The following is a 13,118-nucleotide window of genomic DNA, read 5'->3' on the forward strand; positions in this document are numbered from 1 at the left end:
GAGCCCCACAATGGGCTACCTGCTCAGCAGAAAGCCTGCTTGGGAGCTCACTTCTCCCTCTCACCCTGCTTGTGTTCTCTCTCTCACTGTCTCTCTCTCTCTGCCAAATAAATAAATAAATAAATATCTTTAACTTAAAAAAAAGGAAAAAAAGGAAAGGAGAAAGGAAAGAAAAAAATAGACCAAAAATTCCCTTACCCTCTTTATGGATACTTGAAATGCTTTCCCCAAGAGCCAAGCTTTTCCTTCCACAATTAAAATTCAGACAGAGAGCAAACACAGATAGAGTTTACTTATTCCAAATTACTGAGAATGAGTTGGTCAAATCGGTGCTCTTCCCAGAAGCAGTGGAAAAGGCCTATTGTACTGGTTGGGCTCCAGAATGTATTTGTTTTATGACCTTTGGCACCTTACTCAACTTCACTGAGCTAATCATCCGACCCTCACAAGTTCCTTTTCTCCTCATCAGAGTCTAAGGCCCAAGACCGACCAATGTGCCAAGCTAGAAATACGGATATCACCTTTGCCTCCCCCTCATACTCACCACTTTGTAACACCTTCTCCCACTTCAGGCCCCCATCGGATCCAATCCAATTACTACAACAGCTTTCAGTGGAGCTCAAAGCCCCCTAGCCACACCCTCCCAGATCCAAATCAATACTGTCTCATAAACTCACATCTTCTGACTGCCTGTTTTACTACAGATACTACTCTAAATGCTTTATATAAGCACCATCTCATTTAGTGTCTACCTTATACATCTGTAGTGATGATGATGATGATTCTCATTTTAGTTTTTTTAAGATTTTATCAGAGAGAGAAAAGAGAGCACACAAGCAGGAGGAGGGCCAGGCAGAGGGAGAAGTAGACTCCCCACTCTAAAATAAATTTCTGGGGGCTCCTGGCTGACTCAGTCTTTAAGTGGCTGCCTTGGCTCAGGTCATGATCGTAAGGTCCTGGGATGGAGCCCCACATTGAGACCCACATAGAGCTTCCTGCTCTGCTTCTCAACCTCTCCCTTTGCCTACTGCTTCCCCTGCTTATGCTCGCTCTCTGTCAATTAAATAAATAAAATCTTTAAATAAAATAAAATCAATCTATCAGTTTGGGTCATATGTCAATTATGTCTCAATTAAAAAAAAAAAAAACACAGCTCAGTAGTTCCCCCATGGAACAAGTTCAAGCTATTCAGTATACCATTAAGGCTGAGTGAAGTTAGCCATTGTGACCAAAGCAACCTAGAAATCTCTAAAGATGGGTGCTCACGAGGAGAGTAGAAAAGCTTAGCAGAGGGGGCAGTGACACACAGCATTAGGGGCCAGAACTCTGGAGTGAGACAGGCTGGGTTTGAATTCCAGCTCCAGTATTTTCTAGATAACCTTGTGCAAGTCATTTTCTCCATGAGCCTCAGGCTCCTCACCTGTAAAACAGGAATAGTACCAGTACCAACTTCATACCTTCATACAGGTATTGTGAAGAGAGAAATTACTTGGGCTCTCAGAGTATTATTGCTCTTACAGCCACACACACAGCCAGATTCTTTACAGTTCCAACCTCCCAGACCTTTGCTCGAACAAGCTGTTTTCTCTGCCCAGTCTACCTCCCTGAAGGGCTGGCTGGGCCAGCATCCCACTACAATATTCCCCCATGGCAGTCTGGCCTGTTCTCCAGGCCACAGCACTCAGCACTCTATCCTGAAACTGCCTGTCTCTGAGTGATCTATCGTAAGTCCTCAACTCCCTCATAGGCAGCCCCAGCATTTAACAAGCAGTGTGCCCTTACGTGGTGGTCAGGTGCTTCTTAAATGTCAACCTCCTCACTGGCAGAATAAAAACAAGGAAAAAGACAAGTATCACTCCCCTAGAAGGAAGTAGAGACTCAAGAGGACAACATGTGGAGGCTCTTTGAAAGTGCTACCCATGGGTAAATGAAGGAACCCTTATTACTCCTCAGGGGTATGGGAGGAAGGCAAGGCACAGGGAATGAGGCACCTGAAGACAGACCACAATTTTGCTTCTGGGGCCTAAGAAAAGCTGTATTCGTTTTTCAGTCAGGGGGAGGCTCCGGTCTATAAATGTTGGTAGATGTGGAGTGGGTTTGTGTGATTTCCTTTCAGAGGAGAGAGCCTTTCATTTTTTTTTAAGATTCAGTTATGTATTTGAGAGAGAGAGAGAAGAGAGTGCCCACATGCAGGCACTCCCAAGTAGGGGGAGGGACAGAGGCAGAGGACTCTCAGGCAGGCTCCCCAGAAAGGACCGGCACCCTTCCCTCAGGGCTCTATCTCACAACCCGTGAGATCATGACCTGCACCAAGAACGATGCTTAACGGACTGATCCACCCAGGCACGCAAGGAAGTCTTTTTTTAAACATACCTAAACTGTTCTTATAGGACTCCTTACTTGAGGTATCATTGTTTTACAAAATAAAACAATTTGAATATGGAGTCATTACTCCACGGGCCTCCAAAGACATTTACCTGAATTACAATGGTTTCACTGCTTATGGGGTTTTAAAGACAAATAAAATATTTAATAGTTAACTAATTCATTACCTTATTCTTTAAATATTAACTTTTATTCCTGGCCTTTATTATTAATACCAGGAAATGGCTTACATTTACTTCACCACAGGCTAAATCCCTGACAAATACCATATTCCCAGCATCGCAGAGTTGGCAGTATTATCCCATTTTGCTGAGAGAAAGGAGGCTTAGAGCAACTAAATTGTCCATGGTCACCTGATTAGGTGGAAGAGCTGGGATCTGGGAAGCAGAACCTCTTCGGAGACCCACTACACTCACACTACTTTTAAAAATAGGGCCTTTGGGGTGCCTGAGTGAGTTGTTTAAGCAACTGCCTTCTGGCTCAGGTCATGAACCCGGAGTCCAAGAATCAAGTCCCGTATCGGGCTCCCAGCTCCATGGGAGTCTGCTTCTCCCTCTGACCTTCTCCTCTCTCACGCAATCTCTCACTATCTCACTCTCAAATAAATAAATAAAAATCTTTTAAAAAATAAAAATTAAAATAGGGCCTTTGGAAATACAAATAAATAAATGAAGCCTTTGGGATATCTGCACACTGATATTAAGGGATTACTATTTAAATTCTGTGTAAAAATGAAAAAAAAGTGTCTTTTCCTTCTCTACTGATAGTTACAGATAAAATACAAACTAACAAATAACATGAAGGGATTTTTAAAACAATCTGTGAGGAATAAAACAGAACAGTAATATACACTCAACTCTTCACAGTTTACCAAGTTTTGATAACCTTGTACATTAGGTTTCCTGACTCCCATTTTAAAGATTAAGAAATGGGGTGCCTGGGTGGCTCAGTAGGTTAACAGTCTGCCTTCACCTCAAGTCATGATCCCAGAGTCCTGGGATCAAGCCTTACACTGGGCTCCTTGTTCACTGGGGAGCCTGTTTCTTCCTCTCCTCTGCCTGCTGCTCCCCCTGCTTCTACTCTCTCTCTGTCAAATGAATAAATAAAATCTTAAAGAAAAAAATAAATAAATAATAAAGATTAAGAAATAGGGTACCTGGGTGCCTCAGTCGGTTAAGTGTCTGCCTTCCACTCAGATCATGATCCTGTGGTCCTGCCATAGAGCCCCTTGTTGGGCTCCCTGCTCAGTGGGGAGTCTGCCTCTCCCTTTCCCTCTGCCTATAACCCCCCACTTGCGCACATGCACTCTCTCTCTCTCAAATAAATACAATCTTTTTTAAAAATTAAAATAAAGAATTAAAAAAATAAAATCCTAAGATTATGTTTCTGACATGGGATAAGCTCTCATCAGATCAAACCATCATTTTTTTTTTTTTTTTTAACGTAAACTCTACGCCCAATGTAGGGATTGAACTCACAATCCTGAGATCAAGAGTCACATGTTCTACAGACTGAACCAGCCAGGAGCACCCAAACCATCTTAAATCCTTCCCCACACTTCTCTCCCTCCTTCAACAAAGTCAATGGATCCAGACACCACCTCCCTTTCATACAAAGTGCCCTACTTATGCTTGGTGACTCACACCAGGCTCCTAAAATTTTATGGGATTTCTGCAAGCTCATTACTTCCATTATTTGGTCAAAGAAAGCAAAGAACAGTTGGATACCTAGTCCAAGATCTAGCAAAGTTGTCCCAGCATTACAAATCAGGGTTTCAATGTTCAATAGGTTACCCTAAGTAAAGGTTAGCCAGTCAACAACCCATAAGGGGCAATTGCTAAGAGAGATGAATAAGATAGGTACATCCTGCCTTTCTCTGAGCTTACAATCTAACCTAGGAGGCTCTAAGTAAGCACACATTTTGGCCTAAAGAATGTTTATCATGAAAAATGTAATCCTCCCCCAGTAGCTCCTATAGAGACGGGTGAGGAAGGGAGGTTAGAGAGTTATATACCACCCTGAGCCTTGATTTCCAGCAGTGTCAGCAACTGCCTTTAGGAATAATCAGGTGTTCTCAAAGAACAGTTTCACTCACTGATGAAGTTATTTGAAATCTAGATTTCTTATCACTGTCCTTGGCAATTTCTCGTCTGGAGCTTTATGAGCATATTGTTAGGGAAAAAAGCACTTGGAAGTCATTTTTAAATAATGCTTGCACTCAGGATACACTTTCAAATTTCAGATAGGGAGTTTGAGCACCTTTAAAATCCTGGGAGAAGTACCAAGTGGCTGATCCCCCACAGATATGGAAGACCTTTGGAAGAGGACTAAAAGCATTACATCTCACTTTCCCCAAACTCCAGCCAAAAGCAAACTACCTGCTCCACTTTTAAATTTCATTCTGCCCACGCTGCTAATTCAAAGCCAAAAAGAAAGCTGGGATGGGAGGTGCCTGGGTGGCTCAGTCAGTTAAGTGTCTCCCTTTGGCTCAGGTCATGATCGTAGGGTAATGAGAGGCAGAGAGCCTGCTTCTCCCTCTCCTTCTGCACCTCCCCCTACTTGTGCTCTCTCTAGAGTTCTTTCTCTCTCTCATAAATAAAAATCTGTAAGGAAGCAAGCAAGCAAGCTGGGGTGGAGAGGAGAAAACACTTTTTAAGTATATATCAGAGGGGTGCCTGGGTGGCTCAGTCATTAGGCCTCTGCCTTCAGCTCAGGTTATGATCCCAGGGTCCCAGGATAGAGCCCAGTACTGGGCTCCTTCCTCGGCAGGAAGCCTGCTTCTCCTTCTCCCACTCCCCCTGCTTGTGTTCCCTCTCTTACTATGTGTCTCTCTGCCGGATAAATAAATAAATATCAGAGGAGAGAACTTACCAAAATACTTGTAGTGTAAACTACAAGAGTCCCTCCTAGTGATTCAGGAAGCACCTAACACTGAAGGAACACTTAGTAACAGTGAGAAGTTGAGGCAATTTTGAATGAAATCAAGCATGAAACTGGCAGAGGACATGGAGGCAGAAGCATGCTGAAGCTGGGTGTGAGGACAAGCTGCCTGCCTAAGCTAGAAAAGAGGCAGTGACAGGAGTGACTCGGACAAGGGAATGATTGGCAGCCTGCCCAACAGAGCACGTGAAGGAAATCAGATCTGCTAACAACAAGCTCCCACAGACACTGGGTTTCTGAGCAAGATACTGACAAAGACTCAGAGCAGGGTAGACCTTGGAGATAATCAGTACCTCATTTTACAACTGGGGAAAATGGGGCCCAGTAGCATTAAGTGACTTGCCTGAGGTCTCACAGTGAGTGGAAGAGCTGGGACTAGGGCCAAATCCAGATCAAATCCGTTACTGAAGAGGATCTGACATTCATGTGAGGGATGAGGGGGGAGGGGGGAGGCACGGGACACAAAACAGTCTAGTCATTCAGGTTTGTCCTGATTTGGACCCAGAACAGGATCATGCTGGAAAAAAGGCCATAATGATGACAGCCAGGGAAATAGGTGCAGATGACTTAAGACATTTAGGGAGGAAAAATCCACTAAGACTGACTGCCATAAAAAAATACCATCTTCCCACCACCATTCGCCTCTGTGAAGCTCTGCAGCTTCTATTCAAGGTCCAGACATCGGCCTTTCCCAGACCCATTTCCAAGGACTCTTTAGAAATTCCAACACATATGACCACATATGACCCTGCTAACTTGGGGTATCTCATACTCCCTACCCATGGTAGGATGACAAGTGAGGACCTAGAGAGACATGATGGCTAACTACTGTATCAGCCCTGCAGTATTCACTAGAAGACTCAGTGGCTCAGTCGGTTGAGCATCCAACCCTGGATTTCGGCTGAGGTCATGATGTTGGGGCCCTGGGATGGAGCCTCACATCTGACTCCCCATTCAGCAAGAAGTCTGTCTCCCTTTCTTTCCCGCCACCTCGTGTGCCCTCGTTCCCAAATCCCCCCAGAAGCAAGTAAATAAATCTAAAAAAAAAAAAAAGAAGAAGAAGAAGAAGAGGCGCACCTGAGTGGCTCAGTCAGTGAAACACCTCCCTTTGGCTCAAGTCATGATCCCAGCGTCCTGGGATCCAAACCTGGTTGGGTCCCCTGCTCAGCAGGGAGTCTGCTTCTCTATCCCCCTGCTCTTGTGCATGCACAAACTCTCTCTCACTCTCAAAAAGGTAAATATTCTTTAAAATTTTTTTAATTTAATTTTAAAAAATTTTACTGTCAAATAAATAAAAAATATCTTTAAAAAAATTTTTTTTAATTAAAAAGAAAGAAGAACAAGACTCTATATCAAGAATTACACGGAGGGGTGCCTGGGTGGTTGAGTGGGTTAAGCCTCTGCCTTCAGCTCCGGTCATGATCTCAGGGTCCCTGGGAGATCAGAGCCCTGCATCGGGCTCTCTGCTCAGCAGGGAGCCTGTTTCCCCCTCTCTCTCTGCCTGCCTCTTTGCCTACTTGTGATCTCTATCTGTCAAATAAGTAAAAATAAAATCTTTTAAAAAGTTTTTTTTTTTTAATTTTATTTATTTATTTGACAGAGAGAGAGATCACAAGTAGGCAGAGAGGCAGGCAGAGAGAGAGGAAGGGAAGCAGTCTCCCTGCTGAGCAGAGAGCCCGATGTGGGGCTCGATCCCAGGACCCTGGGATCATGACCTGAGCCGAAGGCAGCGGCTTAATCCACTGAGCCACCCAGGTGCCCCTTAAAAAGTTTTTTTTTAAAGAATTACGTTCAGAGACACGTGGGTGGCTCAGTGGGTTAAGAATCTGCCTTCTGCTCAGGTCATGATCACAGGATCCTGGGACTTAGCCCATGCATAGGGAATCCCTGTTCAGCAGGGTGTCTGCCTCTCCCTCCCTCTCTCATAACAAGAAATAAAATCGGGGCACCTGGGTGGCTCAGCTGGTTAAGCAACTGCCTTTTGCTCAGGTCACGATCCTGGAATCAAGTCCACATCAGCCTCCCTCCTTGGCAGGGAGTCTGCTTCTCCCTCTGACCTCTCACCTCTCATGCTCTCTCTCTCTCTCTCTCTCAAATAAATAAAATCTTTAAAAATTAATTAATTAAATCGTTCTAAAAATTGTGTCCATGGGGTGCCTGGGTGGCTCAGGTCATGATCCGGGGCCTGGGATCAAGCCTTTGGCTCAGGTCATGAAGCAGGAGGCCTGCTTCTCCCCTCCCACTCCCCCTGCTTGTATTCTCTCTCTCACTGTGTCTCTCTCTGTCAAATAAATAAATAAAATCTTTAAAAAAAAAAAATTATGTTCACAACTGCAAAAACTGGCTGGCTCAGTCAGTAGAGCACGTGACTCTTGATTCTGGGGTCATTGAGTTTGAGCCCCATGTTGGGTATAAATAAGAATTATGTTCAAAATTAAGCAAAAAATATTTAAGCATTTGAATTTAACAAAATACACAGAAATTCAAACTCCTTAAGAAATTAAAAAAAAAAAAAAAATTTTAGCCATGGGCACCTGGGTGGCTCAGTGGGTTAAAGCCTCTGCCTTCACCTTAGGTCATGGTCCCAGGGTCCTGGGATCTAGGCCCGCATTGGGCTCTCTGCTCAGCAGGGAGCCTGCTTCCTCCTCTTTCTCTGCCTGCTTCTCTGCCTACTTGTGATCTCTTTCTCTGTCAAATAAATAAATAAAATCTTAAAAAAAAAAGAAAGAAAGAAAGAAAGAAATTTTAGCCTTTCAGGGCATGTGGGTGGCTCAGTCAGTTAAGAGTCTGCCTTTGGCTCAGGTCATGATCTCGGGGTCCTGGGATCAAGACCCGTGTTGGGCTCCCTGCTTAGCGGGAAGTCGGCTTCTACCTCTCCCTTTGCTGTTCCCCCGACTTGTGCTCTTTCTCCCTCTCTCAAAATATAATAAATCATCTCGAAAATAAACAAATTCTTTAAAAAAAAAGTAAAGAAGGAAAGAAATTTTAGCCATGGTTTCAAAAGCTAAATGCCGGGGCACCTGAGTGGCTCAGTGGGTTAAGACTCTGCCTTAGGCTCGGGTCATGATCTCGGGGTCCTGGGATCAAGCTCCACATGGGGCTCTCTGCTCAGTGGGGAGCCTGCTTCCCCCCCCTCACCGCCCCACCTGCCTCTCTGCCTACTTGTGATCTCTTTCTCTGTCAAATAAATAAATAAAATCTTTTTTAAAATAAATAAATAAATAAAAGCTAAATGCCAGGGCACCTGGGTGGCTCAGTGGGTTAAATAAAGCCTCTGCCTTTGGCTCAGGTCATGATCTCAGGTCCTGGGATCCAGCCCCACACTGGGCTCTCTGATCAGTGGGGAGCCTGCTTCCCTTCCTCTCTCTCTCTGCCTGCCTCTCTGCCTGCCTGTGATCTCTCTCTGTTATACAAATAAATAAAAATCTTTAAAAAAATAAAATAAAAGTTTCTTAAAAATAAATAAATAAATAATAAAAGCTAAATGCTAGGGGCTCCTGAGTGGCTCATTTGGTTAAGCAGCTGCCTTCAGCTCGGGTCATGATCTAGGGATCTGGGTTCGAGCCCCACATTGGGCCTGCTTCTCCCTCTCCCTCTGCTCCTTCCCCTGCTTATGTTCTCTCTGTCAAATAAGTAAAATCTTAAAAAAAAAAAACAAAAAAAAAGCTAAATGCTAGACTAACTGTAATTATGTATAACAAATAGTCCTCAGAAAGGGACCATGGCCTTGTACAAACTTCAGGGGACATGCCTGGATAAAGAGAAAGTGGAAAGAGCGCCTGGGTGGCTCAGTTGTTAGGCGTTTGCCTTTGGCTCAGGTCATGATCCTGAGGTCCTGGGATCGAGCCCCAAATCGGGCTCCCTGCTCAGCAGGAGGCCTGCTTCTCTCTCTCCCCTCCCCCACTGCTTGTGTCCCCACTCTCCCTGCTTCTCTCTCTGTGAAACAAATAAAATCTCCAAAAAAAAAAAAAGAGAGAGAGAGAGATTAGTGGGCACCTGGGTGGCTCAGTGGGTTAAAGCCTCTGCCTTCAGCTCAGGTCATGATCCCAGGGTCCTGGGATCAAGCCCCACATGGGGCTCTCTGCTCAGCGGGGAGCCCGCTTCCCTTCCTCTCTCTCTGCCTGCCTCTCTGCCTACTTGTGATCTCTGTCAAATAAACAAATAAAATTTTAAAATAAAATATATTAAAAAAAAAGATTAAGTGGAAAATAATACCTCAGCATAAGGCTAACCATCACCTTCCTATATCCACAGAAATATCCTTGGTTTTGTGTACAGAATTTTGTTATTCAAAGTGTAGTTCAATAATATTGGTATCACCTGGGAATCAGAAATGCAGATACTGAGGCCGCACCCTAAAACTACTAGATCATAATTAGCATGTTAGCAAGACCCTCCCCCCAGAGGCAATTTATATGCACATTCAAGTTTGAGAAGCACCAACAGAGAATACTTTAAGGGTGCACTGTATGTAGCAATACCAAACAGGCATATAAAGAGATGATGTACCTTCTCAGTTTCTGTAGATCATATTTTATTAGGTACTGATCAGAGAGACCTCCAGCGTTTTTTAATCAATTTGGTATTTACTAACAACTACATGATCTAAATGTGGTATCCATTTCACTTCCTGAAATAACACACCTTAGCTCTAGGGCTTTGAAACACATAAAATATAAAACAGCTTAGTTGTTCTGAAAATATAATAATGGTTAATTTTATGCAACTTCCAACACTGAGTTCAGAGCACTTCTCCACAAGCCCCATTAATTCCTACAGGTTCCTGGGAGTATCATTAAACCCCCCAGCATCCCTAAGAAGCAGGTGCTTGGCAAACATCCAACCTCCAAATGAGATGCAGAAGGATGTAGTCCTGAAAATGCAGTACTTTTCTGCCTCATCCTGCCAGTGTAGCTTCTCAGGCCCAAACTCTCTCCCCCACCGAGGCCTCATACAGCTGCACACTCAAGTACTTCCCAAAAGGGAGAAAGGTCAGAGGTATCATTATCCCATAAGCACTTGGGATTCCAGCTGTGGAGAAATTAATCCGGTTAGGGGTTCAGGCAGAGAAGCCCTGAGTAAGATCTGGAAAGGCAGAGAGAAATACAAAAGAAAGAACCTACTGAGAGGCTTTTAAAAGACAAGAAGTCCCAGATATTTGGAGACTTTCAGGTGGGGAATGGGAGCAAGGCTTGGCAGGCATGTGAGAAAATGATGGGGAGAGATAAGTATCCATCCCCCACCTGCACCTCAGGGACAAGAACAAAAAGAGTGACAAAGAGATTCCTCCAAATGACCTCTTTTCTTGATAAAAGAAAGAAGAAAGCCAATGTAGGGAGGAAGCTTATGAGTTGGAAGCAAGACTGGAAGAATTCCTTCAGAATTTTTTCCCAATATAGGGGGGGAAAGCAAAGGAGAAAACAGTACACATCTAATCAGAATCTTATAGGAAGCAAACCACCTGGAGGATTAAGAGCCCTGTGAATAACCAAAGAAATGCAAGGGGATTCCTTTCCAGTTTAAATTCAGTGCTAGAGAGTCAGGCAGTCCTGGACTTGAGGCCACCTCCAGCTCAAGGAATAAGTAGAAAAGGAAAAATCTCTACAGACACCAGTAAGCAGAGCACTGTCCAAAGGGAGTTAGAAACCAGAAAAATGGATAGGGCGGGATGCCTGGGTGGCTCAGTGGGTTAAAGCCTCTGCCTTCCGCTCAGGTCATGATCCCAGGGTCCTGGGATAGAGCCCCACATCGCTCTGCTCAGCAGGGAGCCTGCTTCCCCCTCTCTCTCTGCCTCCCTCTCTGCCTACTTATCTCTGTCAAATAAATAAATAAATAAATCTTTTTTTTTTTTTAAATGGATAGGGCAAACTAAGATGTAACAGTTTCTGTTAGTAGAAAGCAGAAAGATAAAAGATAAAGTAGACATAGAAAGACAACAAGGAGGAACCCTTTTGGAGGGGGAATCTTTTCCTTGGGGGAGGGGAATTCAGGAGGTGTGACTATAGGAAGTGTGCTCAGAAAAAAGGCCGCAGAAGCAGAGAAAGTGCTGTGCTGAAGAAAGATATGCATTCACCAGAGGAAGGAAGAGGAAATGGGTGCCCTGACCAAGCAGGGAGAGCACCTAAAAGGGAAATGGGGTTCCAAAGAGGAAAGGAAACTGCAGAATGAAAATATCTTGGATAGAAAAGCTAAAAAGGATAGGAGGCATGCTCAAGAACCAAGGATCATGGCCTCAGAATGAGAGGAGAGGACTTAGAAAAAAATGTGTCCTCCGGATTTAAAAAGTATCAGGAAGGTGGCTGCACCCAAAGGCATGGATTTGGTATATTTTGGAGACACAGGAAATAAATACACTCTCAGATATTAAAATGAGTCTCCCCAGGAAACAAAATAGTTCAATTTGAGGAACTCATGAAAATGGGTACAACCCCAAGAATACAGTGACTGAAAAAAGCAGTGAATTCCTTTATTTGTGCAACCACAAATATCTATCTTTAAACTTCAGGATTTGGACCGCATTTTCAGTAGACTCTGGAAATGAGGCACACCCCCAGATTTCAAGGGCTGGGGAAACGAAACAGCCCATAAATTTAAGAAATTTTGTAAACCATGTTGCAAGATCTAGGGCCTGGAGAATAGGATTCTTCTGGGATTTGTGGGTATAGAAGCACCCACAAAACTTTGGTTACTGGACCCCAGATTTGAGAGTCAATAATGAGGCCAACCCCAAAATTTGAAAGGAGTGCGTGTTCAGACTGGCGGCTAGGTAAAGGGAGTGTCCTCCCAGTTTGGGGGGTGCCTGAGAAATGGGGTACAACCTCAGTTTGAGGGGCTTTGGAAATTACGATAAAACCCCAGGACTGGAGTTTAAGAAAGGGATGCACCACATTCTCTAAACTATGGAGAGAAAAGGGACACTCCCATAGTCAGGGGCTTGAGAAAGGGGTGTGCTCCCCAGAATAGGCTAAAAGAGTCAATAAAAGAAAACGCGTTCCCAAAGCACAAGGTAACAGCAGCGGCTGGTGGTGGAGCTCCCGGGGCCAACACAGCTCAGCCTCTAGCCCTAGCGCTTACCCCCCACCCCCAACACGGCCCGCTCCGCGCCCCGAACCCGCACCCCGCGGCCCAACCCCCTCGGGCGGCGCTGATTGGCCGCGGCCGCCGTCATTCCCTCGGGCAGCCCTGAGGATTGGGCGCCGCTCGCACGCCCGCCACGCTCTCAGCAGCGGTCCCCGGGCCTCCCTCCGGGCTGGGCGAGCGGGGCCGGGCGGAGAGCGAGGCCGGGCAGGAGACCGGAGCAGCGGTGGCGGCCGTCACCGCTCCCGCTAGCACAGCGCGCGCACGGCGCGGACCAGGCCCAACCCGGCTCCGGCCAGCCGGCTTCTCCTCGCCGCGCCTCGCCGCGAGCTCACCTCACAGCCCCGCTCCGGCTGCGCCGCTCCAGGACCAACCGACAGAAGGACTCTGCGTGCTGCGCACCACGTGACCCGCGGGACGCGCCCAGCGTATCCCCCGCCCCACACACACACGCACCATCGCCACCACTGAGTGACGCAGCGCCCCGGCTGCCCCGCCCTCGGCCCCGCCCCGCCTGATCCCCGTGGAGACGGCTCCCGCGGGCCACGCCCACTGCCCTGACGCGCGGGAACCAGGCCGGCGCCCTGATCCAGAGCACGAAGTCCCCACTCACCCAGAACCACCGAGGTAACACGAAGCCTGGGACTGGGCACTAACCGTCACCTGCCAATTTTGACTCCTAAGTACATCTCGAAGCCTCCCACTTTTCTCCATCC

The 13,118-nt window shown here is 45.8% G+C and overlaps 1 protein-coding gene across 2 annotated transcripts in view; it reads right to left on the reverse strand.

Annotated features, from left to right (window-relative positions):
• The window catches only part of PHF20 (PHD finger protein 20), a 148,302-nt gene extending 135,441 nt beyond the window's left edge, over positions 1-12,861 (reverse strand). For both annotated transcript variants that reach the window (XM_059133340.1, XM_059133339.1), the window contains exon 1: positions 12,738-12,861. The gene's annotated coding sequence lies outside the window, so the exon portion shown is untranslated. The remainder of the gene's footprint in view (positions 1-12,737) is intronic.
• Positions 12,862-13,118: the final 257 nt, after the last annotated feature.

The sequence above is a fragment of the Mustela lutreola genome, chromosome 9 (genome assembly GCF_030435805.1).
Source record: "Mustela lutreola isolate mMusLut2 chromosome 9, mMusLut2.pri, whole genome shotgun sequence".
Classification (NCBI taxonomy): domain Eukaryota; kingdom Metazoa; phylum Chordata; class Mammalia; order Carnivora; family Mustelidae; genus Mustela; species Mustela lutreola.